Source organism: Tarenaya hassleriana, unplaced genomic scaffold (genome assembly GCF_000463585.1).
Source record: "Tarenaya hassleriana unplaced genomic scaffold, ASM46358v1 Cleome229, whole genome shotgun sequence".
In the NCBI taxonomy this organism is placed as follows: domain Eukaryota; kingdom Viridiplantae; phylum Streptophyta; class Magnoliopsida; order Brassicales; family Cleomaceae; genus Tarenaya; species Tarenaya hassleriana.
In genome coordinates, this window is record NW_010965619.1 from 115,129 (window position 1) to 130,324 (window position 15,196).

Sequence of the window (15,196 nt, forward strand, 5' to 3'; positions counted from 1 at the left end):
AATGACCATTCCCGCCGACGTCTGTTGTTTTTGCTAATCCATATGAACTCACACAATCTTCCAGTCTTTCAAATAGTATTTCATCACCTGTAAGCTCAAGCGGAGCAGTGTCATTTACGACCCTATTCTTACGAAAATTCTTCTTGTTACGCCGTAACACATGATTGCTCGGGAGAAAACGACGATGACAATCAAACCAGCACATCTTTCTCCCGTTCTGCAACCAAAATGAATCAGTCTCATCCGTGCAATAAGGACAAGCTAGCCGCCCATGTGTTGTCCAGCCAGACAACATTGAATACGCTGGAAAATCACTGATGGTCCACATCAATACGGCACGAAGTAAGAAATTTTGCATAATCGACACATCATATGCCTCGGCACCAATGAGCCACAAATTGGTCAACTCTTCAATAAGCGGCTGAAGAAACACATCTAGACTTTTTCTAGGATGTTTAGGCCCCGGCACTAATATCGACAGGAACAAAAACTCTCTATTCATGCACATGTTCAGAGGCAAATTGTACGGTGTCAGAATCACCGGCCACAGAGAGTAATTCGGACCAGACATTCCAAATGGATTAAACCCATCCGTACATATACATTTCTAGACTCGCTTGCGAAATCAGGAAATACCTGTTGAAAATGTTTCCAAGCCAATCCATCAGATGGATGATGCATTTCTCCTTCTGGAGTACAATGTTCCGCGTGCCAGCGCATATGTGATGCAGTCTTCTCGGATTGATATAACCGCTTTAATCGATCCGTTAATGGCATATAAAACATTCTTTTAAAAGGAATTAACTTGCCTTTTTTTGAAGATTTCCGTCGTGGTCGGTATCTGTCTTTGTTACAGAACCGACATTGCATCAGATCTGAATCGTCTTTCCAGAAAACCATACAGTTGTTCTCGCACACATCAATCTTCTGATACGGTAAACCCAACGTCCGCATTAAACTCTTAGTTTCATAATAAGATTCAGGTGCAGTGTTACCTTCTGGGAGATAATGTTTAAACATCTGGGTGAAACCGTCCATACACCTTTCTGGAAGATTATAATCTGTCTTCATATTCATCAACTGTGAAGATAATGATAACCTTGAAAGACCTTGGACGCATCCATCGTATATCGCCGTATTCGCCGTATGAAGCATACCATAAAACCTTTTTGCTTCTACGTTGGGTTCCTCCTCCATGTGGGGCGATGGAACGATGTTGGGAAATGCATCACTCACCATTTCCGTGTATGGATTCCTTATTTCTTCTCCAAATGTCATCTCCGACGTCGTATTATTGATTTCTTCATATCCAACCATATGTACATCTTGTGATGATGATGTATCATAGGTTTCTCAATGTGCAAGCCAAACAAAATAATTCGGCATGAAACCTTTACGATATAAGTGATTCCACACTTCATTCAAACTCCGCCATTTTTTATTCTGGCACTTTACACACGGACAAGGCAGCTTTTCGATCTCCAAATACGACTGATTTGACGTGGCGAACGACATAAAATTTTGCAACCCTTCTTCATATTGCTTTGAGATTTGATTCGTAATAGAATCAATTCTTTCATACATCCATTGTCGAGAATAAAAAGACATTTTTTTGTCACTTTCTATTTTTTTTCCTTTGCCATGGAGACTCCATCGCGTGGTTGTTAAATAGATTCGAAACGTGCGACGGAAATGCGACAGAAAGCGACGGACTCCACATATTGCGACGGACGCACAACGGAATGCGACGGAATTAGGTCAAAACGAATAAAACGTGTTTAACTACCTGCGACGCACTGAATCCATCGCAATCCCGACGGAAATGTCTGTCCCCATCCGTCGCTACTTCTGTGCGACGCAATATATCCGTCCCAATCCGTCGCATAATTTTCCGACGAAAGTTCGGTCGCAAACATCGGTCGCAGTCCGTCGCAATCCGTCTGACAAAATTACCGACGGAAATATCTGTCGGTTGTTGTCGAAAGTTTTCGACGGATTGCGCGACGGCTTACGACTGATGCAAATCCGTCCCATATCCGCCGTTGTCCGTCGCAAATATTTAAAGCGACGGAATTTCCGTCGCAACTTCTGTCGGTAAATACAGTTTTCCTTGTAGTGGATATTACTGAAGATTTCTCCCTGGTCAGCTCTGCAACATCAGTCGGTTGCGCGTGTATAATATATCCCTCATCACTGGTAGAGGCTGTCTTCATCAGAGGACATAAAGCTACCAACGAATGTCGTAGAGAAGGGTCACCTTTGAGTGTTACAGTTGTTTCACCCATATTAAACCGCATCTCTAATCGTTGGAAATCCATCTGGAACTGCCCTAGAATTCGAAGTCACTGTACTCCCAAAATTATGTCAGCACTGCCCAGCTCCAAAGGTAAGAAATCTGCCACGATCTCCACATGCTGCAGTTTTAAAACCACTGACTTACAAACCCCTATTGATTATACCTTCACCCCTGTGCCGCAGTAGTCAAAGGCTGAAGGTTAATCTGTGCTAAAAGATGGAGAGTGATGAAGTTGTGGGTGGCTCAAGTATCCACCATCACCACTACTGCCTTATTCCGGATACAGCCTGCAATCTTGAGTGTAGAAGGAGATGTAAACCCAATCATTGATTGTAAAGACAACACAACTACAGTGGCGGAATCAATGGGTGTTTCAGCTCCGACGTCGAGGTCCTCCTCTGGCAACAGTTCAAACTCACCTTCTTCCTTAACCAAGAAAACTTGCAGCTCCCGATTCTGACATCGATGTCCGAACGACCACTTCTCATCGCATCTAAAGCAGATGCCCTTTCGACGCTTTTTGTCAAGATCAACATCGATAAAGCGACGAAACGGGGGTCTGGTTGCCACTGATTGCTGATGAAGGCCCGTAACAGATGGCCCACTTCCTGTCGGAGCCCCTTGGTCTTGTCTTCAATTCTGCCCAAAACGATTAGGCCCATTGGGCCCAGGGTTTGGCAGGGCAACTGTGCAAAAAGACTGAGACGTTGGTGTCGGCGTGGCTCGTCTCTGGTGGTGGATCCAGAGATACCATCGGCGCCTTGCCTTTGTTTCCCCCTTGTAGTTGGTTACTGGATGAATGTTCAGCTACGAGGCCCCTCGGATGTTTCACTGTTACGTCCGATCGGTCCAACATAGTACACAGTTTCACGACCATCTGGCCCATTCCATGCAGCTTGCTGATGTCCTGTCGAATATGAGAAACATCCCCTTTCACCTCCCATGGACGTCTCAAATCGACCTTTCAGTTCTCCCACCGCTACTTCAAATCTGTTCATACGGTTGTTAATCCTTTCTTCCCGCTGTTCCAGTTTCTGTTGATCCTTCGGCGGCATTGTAGACGGATCGGTGCTCTGATACCATATTTGTTAGATCTTAGATATAATTGTAGATACGTAATACCAAATGTATTTCAATTAAAGAAGAAATACAATCACCAAGAGGCATACCTCTCTTTTCCCCACATAAGATTCAAGTTCTCGAATAAAAATCCCCCTAGGAAAATGAGAATTATTCATGGACCTGCCCCACTAACGATCATGATGAGGTGGCATCCTCTACAACAAATTCCCCCAACACGTACAAAGAATGTGCTAACAGAATAGCCTAGGTAAAATATAAAGATTTCTAAGGTATTTGGGGTGTTTAGGATGTGAGAGACAAAGTAGAACTCGAACAAAACACCACCGAGAACACTTAGATTAAAGGAGACAAGGAAGAGATGGTGAAAGGGGACAATGTCCCTTGTATTCCCTTAACTAAATCGGTACAATATGATGAGAATTTATACAAGATGAAGATGAGCTGCCAACGACTAGATTGAGGAGGAAAAAGAGGAAAATAGATCAATTAGAAACATCTAGTGACAACTAAGGAAAGAATGAATTATGTAGATCAGATTTGTAGGAGACTTAATGAAGATCTTGCTTGATTGAAATCCTTGATTCCCAACGTCTCTTTTGGTCAGATTTGGGGCAAATAGAGTCAAGTGGTTTATGCCTCATTCTTCTCTCCAAGACAATGTGGAACCTTGGCCAAATATGGAATGTTTCTTCACACGTCCAAGCTTTATGCTTGATGTTTTGGTTGAGTTTTGTCCATTGAGCTTCAACATTCCCCCTCAAGCTAATCTTGAGGAGATATCGAAAGGCTAATCTTGGAGAGCGAATGCCGTTGTGGTTGCGTTGTGTTGTATCCAAACATTCCAGCTCTTTCCATATCGGTTCTTTGAACATGAAGCTTCCAAAATATCCTATTTTCATTTTTATTTGGTGCAATATCTTAAACAATTGATTAGAATACACATGGGAGACCTTAACACTCCGTTTAATACATAAAACTAAATATAATGATGTGAGCATATGATTATTATCAAATAAAAGCAAGAAAAGTGTTCTAACATACTTACCAAACCTAGAGTTGTTGGAACTCATAGGTAAATCAAACTCTCTTTTGGACAGACTTTTGCTTTCGTCTTTGTTGCTTGAATGAGTGATTTGTTTGGTGTCTTTGGTTTTAATTTTCGTCTCCCACACATTTTCTATGAGAGTCCTAAATATTTCCTAAGCAAAAACACTCAAACTACCAAGCATATTATGTGAAATACAAAACTCAAATGAGATAGGGGAAGAGAAGAGATTACAAACTCGGTAATTTTTCCATGTCAATAGAAAACTTGGATATAATTGGATGCTCGGATATGGGATGAGATTGAATGAGTGTGGTGCCTCTTTTTCGGGGTTCTTTGCCTCCACCTTGAGGTCATCCATCATCACGTTCATCTCATTTCTTCCTTCTCCCGATTTTACATCATCCGAGTCTACTTCTTCTCCATGGGTTTCACACTCGGTTTGTATATCTTCTTCTTTATCCATTTGTGCAGATTTTTCTTCAACAGCTTCTTCGTGGTATTTTTGAAGATCCCAAATAACATGGATATTTATACATTCACCCTAAATGAAGAGATCCGAAACCTGTTCCGTTTTACTAAACAAAAACTCATTTAAAGCATGGTTAGTTAATTCATCCTCCGATCGAGTTTCGGGGATACCTTTGCGAAAATAATCCACATGTTCTTGACACCATTTAAGCTTTGTTTGATGCGTGGATATTGTTCCATTTGAAGATAAAACATGCAGAATTAATTCATTATATATACCATCGATCATGCTAAGAAAGTTAAAGAGAATACACTTTTCCGATAATATATCCGGATGGAGTTCTTCGATTTCCTTCCACGCATCCTCTTCTTCTGCCTTTCTCTCCTTTTCATCCATGGAAAACCACTTATCTTGAAGGATTTTGAGCCTCCTTAGTTGTTTGAAAGTGGATGCAATTTGTAAATCCATTGAATGAATTTGCATTGTCATCTAGACTTTCTCTCTTTAACACCTTGTGATGAAACCAAGAGACTTAAAAATGATGTTCTCCTCTTTAGCTTATTGTTGAGGCTGAGAGGGATAAAAATGGTGATGATTTCACCCAAAAATAACACCACAAATAAAGAAGAAAACTGAAAGAAGCAAGCTTTGTTGGTTGTAATGCTCTACGATGATCCGTGATATGACATTTTGACTAGTATTGATTCATTGGTTTATGAATGCATTATTTTTCCCATGATATGATTGGCATGTTTGTTATATTTCGGTAGATATCCATGAATCATTGCAGATGATTCTAAACTCCCTGGTCAGTTTTCATTGTGGGAACAGTGATGAATTAAGACCAGCATGATGTGTGATTGATGATGATGATCATATGCATTGGATGCAAATCACAATCATGGGTACTCGTTTGGAACGAGTGACTGGATGAACCGCATGAGATTGTCACATGGACATGAGTCATGACTTGAATCTCATACAGCGGTTCGTTCTTGGAGTCACATGGACATGAGTCATGACTTGAATCTCATATAGCGGTTCGTTCTTGGATCCTCAGACCTGAGATGTCTAGAGTATCTGATATGAGGAGTGGCGTGTCTTGACTGCGTCAAACGTCGTCTTTAACCGAATGATTATAACGGCGTTGATCAGATACGTTCACGAATCATATGGAGATAGTAGACATGCAATATGGGACTTGTCACCTCCTTAACAGGAGAGATGTCGCTGGGCCCCTCGTGGAAATTGGACTGTGAAAATGCGTGGCCATGCTATAGATGAAAGAACATCTATTTTATCAGTCGATTTGCCAAGATGAATAAGCGGTTGAACTGTAAGGGTGGCTCACACCATGCCCTTGTTCAACATATGACATCGTGAGACAAAGGATCAGAACTCGAACTATTGCTGGCTTTGTTAGATCACCTCTAACTTAACTCAACGTGGGTAGTCATGGCGTCTTGCTAGAGGCTAACCATGACTTGTAGATCGGGAATGGTTCTCGAGGCTGCTGCCACTACGAATGGACCTACAGGGTTACACACCATTAGGGATGGACTTATATGTGAAGTATCGGAAAGGAAGACTTAGATTTATGGCATGTTTCAATAATCCACTTCCAGTAACTCCGTTTAGCAAAGATGTAATCGGGATAAACGACATTGAAATTGCGTCAGGCTCCATCTGAACTGTTTGCACCCATTCATTATGGGATAGATTCCTACTATCGCTTCCACCTCTCCTTTTGCCCATGAAGGACGAGTGCCATGAAAAATAGGGAAATTTCTCAAGATTTGTACTATAGAATAGCAGCATATTGAGCAATGCCTTTAACATTGCATATGGTACCAGTAGAATTCACCTCCTTATGTGCGTAATAACCCAATGAGCTTGTATCTGCAAATCTCAGCCGCTGTTCTTTTATTTCTGCCTGAAACAAAAACAACTGGATAAGAGATAGGAAAAGAACATTCAAAAAGCACCCAAAGACAGGTAAAAGCAATTCAGTAAACATGAATTCGGGTAAGGTTTTCAAGGATAACTTATAACCCTCACAAGGCTTTATCTATGTGATACCGTCTATATTTATCTACACATCACATGGTGAAGAGAGAAGCAAAGTAAGACATTCACGTTCACAGACCTTACTACTTGAATACATTTTAACTGAAGCCATACTATATTGTCCTCTGGTGTCTAGAAACCTCTTATCTGACACCTCTTTTAACCCTTGTTGCAGATCAGCGGATTGAAGTTTTGAAGAGTGTTGCCGTTTCAAATAAATGACATCCTTCCCTCCCATCTTTACGCCAACAATTATATGTGTCCCGTACATCTCGATAAATCTGGTAAAGAAACAATCCAATTAAGTGTCTAGTTCACCTTCCATGTAATAAGTGTCACTCTTATCATATAATGAATGATAGGGAACAAGAAACAGGAAATTGTCACTAAGCCATATTGAAGAATCCATCTGGAACCTAAAAGAAATGGCTAGCGCAAAATGATTTGACGAAATAATCTAGAGAACTATATCACAGACGTCAAACTCATATGACAGAATCAAACTTTCTTTCACATAAAGAAAGCAGATAGCAATTATTTCTCCTATAAAATGAAAATACAATACTGTAGGAGTGTAAAAATTAAATCCTTAGTGATGACAATTGAAATTACATGAATGAAATCATCACCTTGCCAGTGCAGCAGGTTCCCACGATGCAGGGACAACCTGCTTGACATGATCACATAGTATCATTTGAGATTTGTCCAAAGCAACCGTGTACAATGCTATGAAAATCCCATCAAAGCAAGGGTTTTAGTGCAGGCTGCGTCTTTCTGCCAACAACATGAGAACTCAATATTAAAGAGGCCTGACGGGGTTTTACTGGTCAAAGATAGTTTATGGTTGAAATGCTCTGCCATCTAGCAAAACATAAGATAAAACCAAGAACACATTAGAAATCTTGAATATCATTTAGATGAATGCATGAAATTTTCTCTCGCCATCTCTTCTGTGAAAAGCGTCACATAATCCATACAATTTAAGGGCCAGTGTTAAATGATGGCTCAGATTTTGTATGGATTTATGCGGATTAACGCCTTTGGTTTCACATGGATTTCATATACTCTTAGGCATATTAGAGCCATCTCTACGTCCTTTGTACTAGGTTGTGACTATTTCAAGAACCGGAGGGGACATCGATGAACTCCGGGACTAAACGGAGAAGACAAGAGTAAAATTCCTCATACAGAACATGGACCCGACAGACCAGGAATCAGTCCGTTCAGACTGAAAACGCTGGACCCAACGGACCAACACAGTCCGTTCGGACCGAAACTTTGTTACCCGACGAACTAGTAAGCAGACCCGACGGACTGCTATACAGAATCCGCCAAAAGCTACGCCGTTTCGCGTTTTTCATCGGGTTTTTGAAGAAAAAAAGACGCTACAAAAAAATCCTCGAACTCCAACGGATTTTCCAACGGATTTTTCCATTGGAAATTTTCCAACGGATTTCCAACGGTTTTCAATGGCGTTTCAACGACGATTTCCGTTAAAATTCCATTGAAAATTTCCAACGAATATCCGTTGGAAACACCCGTTGGAAATTTTTAACGGAATTTTCAACGTATTCAATTGAAAAATTGAGTTGAAAATTTCCAACGGTATTTTCAACGGATATCCGTTGGAAATTTTCAACGGATTAACGTTGGAAAAATCGGTTGCAAATTTTTAACGGAATTCCAACGGATGTTTGTTAGAAAACAATTCCAACGGTTGCCGGTTGAAATTTTTTTTGGAAATTTTTAAAAAAAATTCCAACGGAATTCCAACGAATGCCGGTTGGAATTTTTTTTTGGAATTTTTTTTTAAAAAATTCCAACCGAATTCCAACGGATGCCGGTTGGAAATTTTTTTGAAAATTTTAAAAAAAAAATTCCAACGGATGCCAGTTGGAAATTTGAATTTTAATTGAAAAATCAATTGAAATATATATATATATATATATATATATATTGGAATTTTTCAACCGAGATTGCGGTTGGAAATCCGTTGGAAAATTCCAACGGATGCCGGTTGGAAATCCGTTGGAAAATTCCAACCGAAAAATTCGTTGAAATTCCATTGAAAATTCCAACGGCTTTCCAATGGACACCGATTTCTAACGACGAAATCCAACTGATAAATCCGTTGGAAATCCGTTGGAAACGTTAATTTCCAACGGAAATTTGGCTATTTCTAACGGATTTACCCATTAGAAATGACCATTTTTTTTGTAGTGAGAGGCCAAAAACCCTAAGACTTGCAGGGACCAAAGATAGAGAGTTTGGAAGAGAAAAAGAGAGCTCTTGGAAGAGACAGAAGAAAGAGGAGACTCCATTGAAGATTGAAGATTTTTTGAGCATCTCTCTACTCTCTCTCTATGATTTATGCATTTTGTCTTTGCTTTGTTTTCCTTTTGAACATGATTTGTGAGTAGTTAGATAGTTATGGATTCAGAGTGAATCCTCACGTGAGGATGTGTGAACCCACTTGATGAATCTATGTTTATGCTTTGATGAAGGCTTTCATTTCATTCAATGGATGATTTCTATGCTTATTTTCCATATTCCTCCTTGATTGAATCTCTTTGGAGAATAGGGTTCATAAGTAGATGGATGCCATTGAATGAGAATGAATGTATTGGGTTGATAAATGGATTTTAATGCTCTCTTGGGATAAAAATCCGTTGAGTTGATTTTAAAGTTTAGGTTTCCATGGAGACCCGACACTTTGACTCCTTGATGCATTCATTCAAATGGGTTGGGATTGAAAGCGAAGAAATTAGGTTCAATCCAACCCAAGATTATGATAAGAGAGTTCAATGCATCTAGAATTTCATCCCAAGCTAAGAAAGTAGATGGAATGGCCTCTTGGGTAGTAGGCATTTAGCTCGAGAGAGCAAATCCCGATCTTTATCTTGGAATCTTCAATTTCAAAGGAAGTATGAAATATATTCTCAACATTTAGCACATCCCTGCATGTTTGGTGAATCCCGAAATCCATAACCTTTTCCAATTGATTATCTCCTCTTGCATACTATTTGTCTTTGAATTTATTTCATCTTGTTTTGTTTCTTAAAACTCAAAACCACAAAAACAATCCTCCTCTATTTTCACCATTTTCCTAGTTTTGGTCGATTCCTAGTTTAACCGCACTAAGTCTTGTATTCGACCCCGGTACTACATCATCTGTATACTTACGGATTCGTTATGTGTCTGGTTACAAATTTAAAGCTCGTCATGCAAGTGATCAAGTTTTTGGCACCGTTGTCGGGGATTTTTTACGATTTCCATAGCTATGATAGATTGATTGTGGGTGTCTTTCTTGAGTCCTTGTTGTTTGTTTATTTTTTGTGTGTTTATTCACTTATTTTTTCTTTGAGTATTTGTGTGTTTTTTCCTTCTTTTTTTTGAATCATTTTTCTCTTTGTTTCTTTTGTTTCTTGCCTTTCTGTTTCTTATTTTTGTCGTTTTATTTTTTTCTGGATATTTTCTGGAATTTCCTAGATTTTTCTAGACTTTTCTGGACATTTTCTGGATTTTCTGAACTCGTTCTAGATATTTTCTGGATTTTTCTAGATTTTTCCTGATTTCTCTGGACTTTTCCGGATCTGTTTTGGATTTTTCGGGTCTTTATTTTTATTCTGTTCCTTTTTATTTTCTTTATTTCACCTTCTCTACATTTTTCTGGACTTTTATTTGTGCAGGTTTTCCTATTACATGAGTAGACGATCCGCTCGAAGACAACTCGACTTTGATCTTGAGCTGTCTTTGATTCGGACATCGACAAAACCGAGAGGAAAATTCGTAGAAAGAAAAGAGTAGAAGAAATGGCAGAAGAGACAGAAAAGGGTGAGGGTGCAGCGAGAAGGAATGTCCAGGCCAATGACACGTTTGGGGCATACACTACCCCCAAGCATACTCACTTGCTTTCATGCATCAACGGACCACCCCGAGACGACTTTGAGTTACAGCCACAGTGCATACAGATGCCGAGTCAGTGCAGGTTTAGAGGGCTGCCAAGTGAGGACCTAAACTCACACCTCACTCAGTTCAAGATGCTTTGTCGGGCCATAAAAAATCCCGCGGGAGTGACGATGGAAGAAGTGATGATAGAGATATTCCAGTTCTCTTTGATGGACAAGGCGAGAGATTGGCTTTACACCTTAGAGTAAACTCTATTTCTACATGGGGAGAAATGGAAGAAAGGTTCATGATGAAGTATTACTCCCCGATGAAGACACAACAAGGTCTGAGCAAAATCAACACCTTCCTTCAAGAGGACGATGAGACCCTATATGATGCTTGGAAGAGGTTTAAGGAGTACTAGAGAATGTGTCCACACCATCGTATGGACTACAAATATCTCCTCTCCACCTTTATACATGGTCTCAGAGCGTATACCAGAGGATGGGCTGATGCAGCAGCGGGGGCAGCGTGTATGGTCTCTCTTTCGAGGCATTAGAGGGTAGATTGCTAAGATGGCAAAAGGAAGAAGCATTTGGGGGGAAATGAGCAGCGAGATGTCGAGGGAGACATCACTGAGACCTCAACTTTACAGGCCGTACTTTCTGAACTTTCAGCCATCAAGCTGCAGCTTGCTAAAATCGGTGCATCAAACCCACAGAGGGTTAAACCAGGCATGTATGTAGTGGGCCAAGTTGAAGAGGCCACAAAAGAAGTTGTCTACGTGGGCAGAAATCAATACAACAATCAGTCCAACCTCTATAATCCGGGGAATCGAAACCATCCTGGCCTTTCTTATGGCAACCCGCAAGGAGCATTGAATCCTCAACATCAGAGCGGGCCAAGACCTCAGGGACCCTCGAGATTTCAGCCTAGATACCAAAATCAGGGATATCAGAGCCAAAATAAAGGGTATCAGAATCAAGGCCAAGATTGTTAGAAATCTGGGATATAAAATGAACAAGAAAAGTAAATCGGGAACCGGATAACTCTTCAAGGCGTAATACACTTTCCTAAAAACGTTATTCCGTCCTATCCGAGCAAAGGACTTCCCGGAATACGTTTTTGAGATACAATGAAGAGAAAAATGATCTTAGTTTGCTCTCCTAAGATCACAAACACAAGAAACCGCAAGAAGAAGATGAACAAAAAGCTTTTGTGAGTGTTTTGCAAGAACAATTATAAAAGTGCTCTCAAATCTCTCAAAAAACGAATTAGATATCTTCTATATCGTGTTAGGATATATAGAGGTGTTTATAAACACTTCAAATGTCGAAAGGTATGAAGAAATCGGAAGTTTTTTCCGAACAGTCGCGATTTTTTGTTATTCCCGAATTGCTCAGAAAAACGGGCTGCCCTCCGTTGTTTCGAGCTACCGCCCATTTATTTCTGGGCTTTATTCCTCAGAAGAAAACAGGCTGCCCTCCCATGTTTTCGAGCTGCCCTCTCATTTTTTTTGAGATCTCTCTTCACGTTCAAAACCGAACGTAAACTCTTCCGACGAATCCTTAAACTTAACCAATTCATGGCACGTCTTTTACAAGCATTTAACTCCTCCACCATACTCGTAATACACGTGAAACATGAATCCTTTTGAGAGATTCTAAATTCTCGTTCATTTACTCTAAAAATCACAACAATCCTCCACCATTTTTAGAGTAAAATAAACAATGACATATCAAGCAAATAATCATTCATCTCCACAATTCTGCGCATAAATGAAAATGTCTTTACGATTGAACTTTCACTTAGTGTAATATACAACAATAAACTCGAATTCCGTAGGTGTCGAAAACGATTGAACCTACGTAATCCTAGTTGAGCTACCGAGTATACACACACATAGAATCAATACAATTTCTTGTACTCCTTGACACTATATCGACCATGTGTCCATATCCCCTTCACAAGCACATAGATGTCGAGCCTCCAACATCTTGAAGCGGCCACACTTCATGCTTGCATAGGTGAATTCTTTCAAATTGTGCTCTTCAACTAAGCACTTTGTCAAAGAATTCATTAAGTATAAACAACCTCTTTACGTTGCATACCAAGATGCTTACCTCGGGATAATTCACTTCTAAGCATCTACAACCACACATTAGAGGATTTAACTCATTGAACTCAAGATCTAACGTTGTATTAGACGTTGAATTGAGATTCCTTTAATTGTGATTTAATCAATAGGCTCAAGACCCATCCCTATTGTCATTTTGTGCAACATGTCCCTCGACAAACTCTTGGTAAGAGCATCAGCCAAGTTTTGTTTTGTACGCACAAAATCCACCACTATGGCCCCGTCTTTTATAAGACCATTCACATAGCTATGTCGTAAACCAATATGTCTAGACTTTCGGTTATACACATGGCTATATGCCTTAGCCGAAGTCGTTGCGCTATCACAATGTATTGTGATAGGCGATACCGGTTTAGGCCATAATGGTATCTCGAATACCAGATTCCTTAGCCATTCTGCTTATTTTTCCGCAAATGCTAAGGCAATAAACTCCGACGCCATCGTCGAATCAGAAATGCAAGTTTGTTTCTTGGAAGCCCAAGAAATCGCAGCTCCACCTAATAGGTAAAGCCAACCACTCACTGAGGCATGATCCTCCTCACTTGAGTTCCAACTCGCATCCGTGTATCCTTCTAACACCGAAGGTTGACCCGTGTAGCGAAGACCGTAATTTATGGTCTGTTTCAAATATCGAAATACTCTCCGTACAACATGCCAATGATGTACGCTTGGGTTACTAGTGTACCTACTCAACTTACCAACCATGTATGCTATGTCGGGTGTAGTGCTAGTCATAGCATACATTAAGCATCCAATAACACTAGCATATTCAAGTTGAGATATCAGTTCCCCTTTGTTCGCTACCAATTTAACATTACAGTCCATCGGTGTAGAAATAAGAGTGTTATCGTAGAGATCAAAACGTTTCAGAACTTTCTCAATGTAATGAGATTGAGAAATCGAAATCGTACCGTGATCTCTCATTATCCTAATTCCAAGGATAACATCCGCCTCTCCTAAATTTTTCATCGAAAACTTCGATGACAAAAATTCTTTAGTTTTCTTGACTTGCTCTAATTCCTTACCGAATATGAGCATATCATCCACGTATAAACAAATGATAACCCCATGATCATTCTCGTCAAGCTTGCTATATACGCATTTGTCCGATTGATTCAAACAGAACCCGTTAGCCAATACCACCTCATCAAATTTTTGGTGCCATTGTTTGGGTGATTGTTTCAACCCGTACAATGATTTGACTAACTTACACACTTTGTGTGCTTGACCCGATAGGACGAAACCTTCCGGTTGCTTCATATACACCTCCTTTTCAAGATCACCATTTAGGAATGTCGTCTTGACATCCATTTGATGGATTACAAGATTGTTTATCGCTGCAAGAGCTATCAACAATCTAATTGTAGCTATTCTAGCTACCGGTGCATACTCATGATGGAATCCATCTCATCATTTATCGCTTCTTTCCAGAAAGCGACATCTCGTGATTTCATCGCTTCATCGAACATTCTAGGATCTTCCTCGATATTATAGACGTAAGCAAGTTGAGTCACTACCGACTCGTTTGTACCTTCCACTACAAAAAAATCATCGAATTCCAACGGATTTTCCAACGGATTTGTCCGTTGAAAAATTTCCAACGGATTTCCAACGGTTTTTCAACGGCGTTTCAACGACGATTTCCATTAAAAATCCGTTGGAAATACCCGTTGGAAATTTTTAACGGAATTTTCAACGTATTCAATTGAAAAATTGGGTTGAAAATTTCCAACTGTATTTCCAACGGATATCCGTTGGAACTTTTCAACGGATTAACGTTGGAAAAATCGGTTGCAAATTGTTAACGGAATTCCAACGGATGTTTGTTAGAAAACAATTCCAATGGAATTCCAACGGATGCCGATTGGAAATTTTTTTGGAAATTTTTAAAAAAAAATTCCAACAGAATTCCAACGGATGCCGGTTGGAATTTTTTTTGAAAATTTTTTTTAAAAAAATTCCAACCGAATTCCAACGGATGCCGGTTGGAAATTTTTTTGAAAATTTTAAAAAACAATTCCAACGGAATTCCAACAGATGCCGGTTGGAAATTTGGATTTTAATTGAAAAATCAATTGAAATATATATATATATATATATATATATATATATATATATATATTTGAATTCATATATATGTATGTATAATATATATTTGTTATGTATATATAAAATATATATACACAAAATATACATGTATTTATACAT

General features: G+C 39.6%; 1 pseudogene; it reads right to left on the reverse strand.

Moving 5' to 3' along the window:
- The window catches only part of LOC104815206, an 84,985-nt pseudogene extending 77,161 nt beyond the window's left edge, over positions 1-7,824 (reverse strand).
- Positions 7,825-15,196: the final 7,372 nt, after the last annotated feature.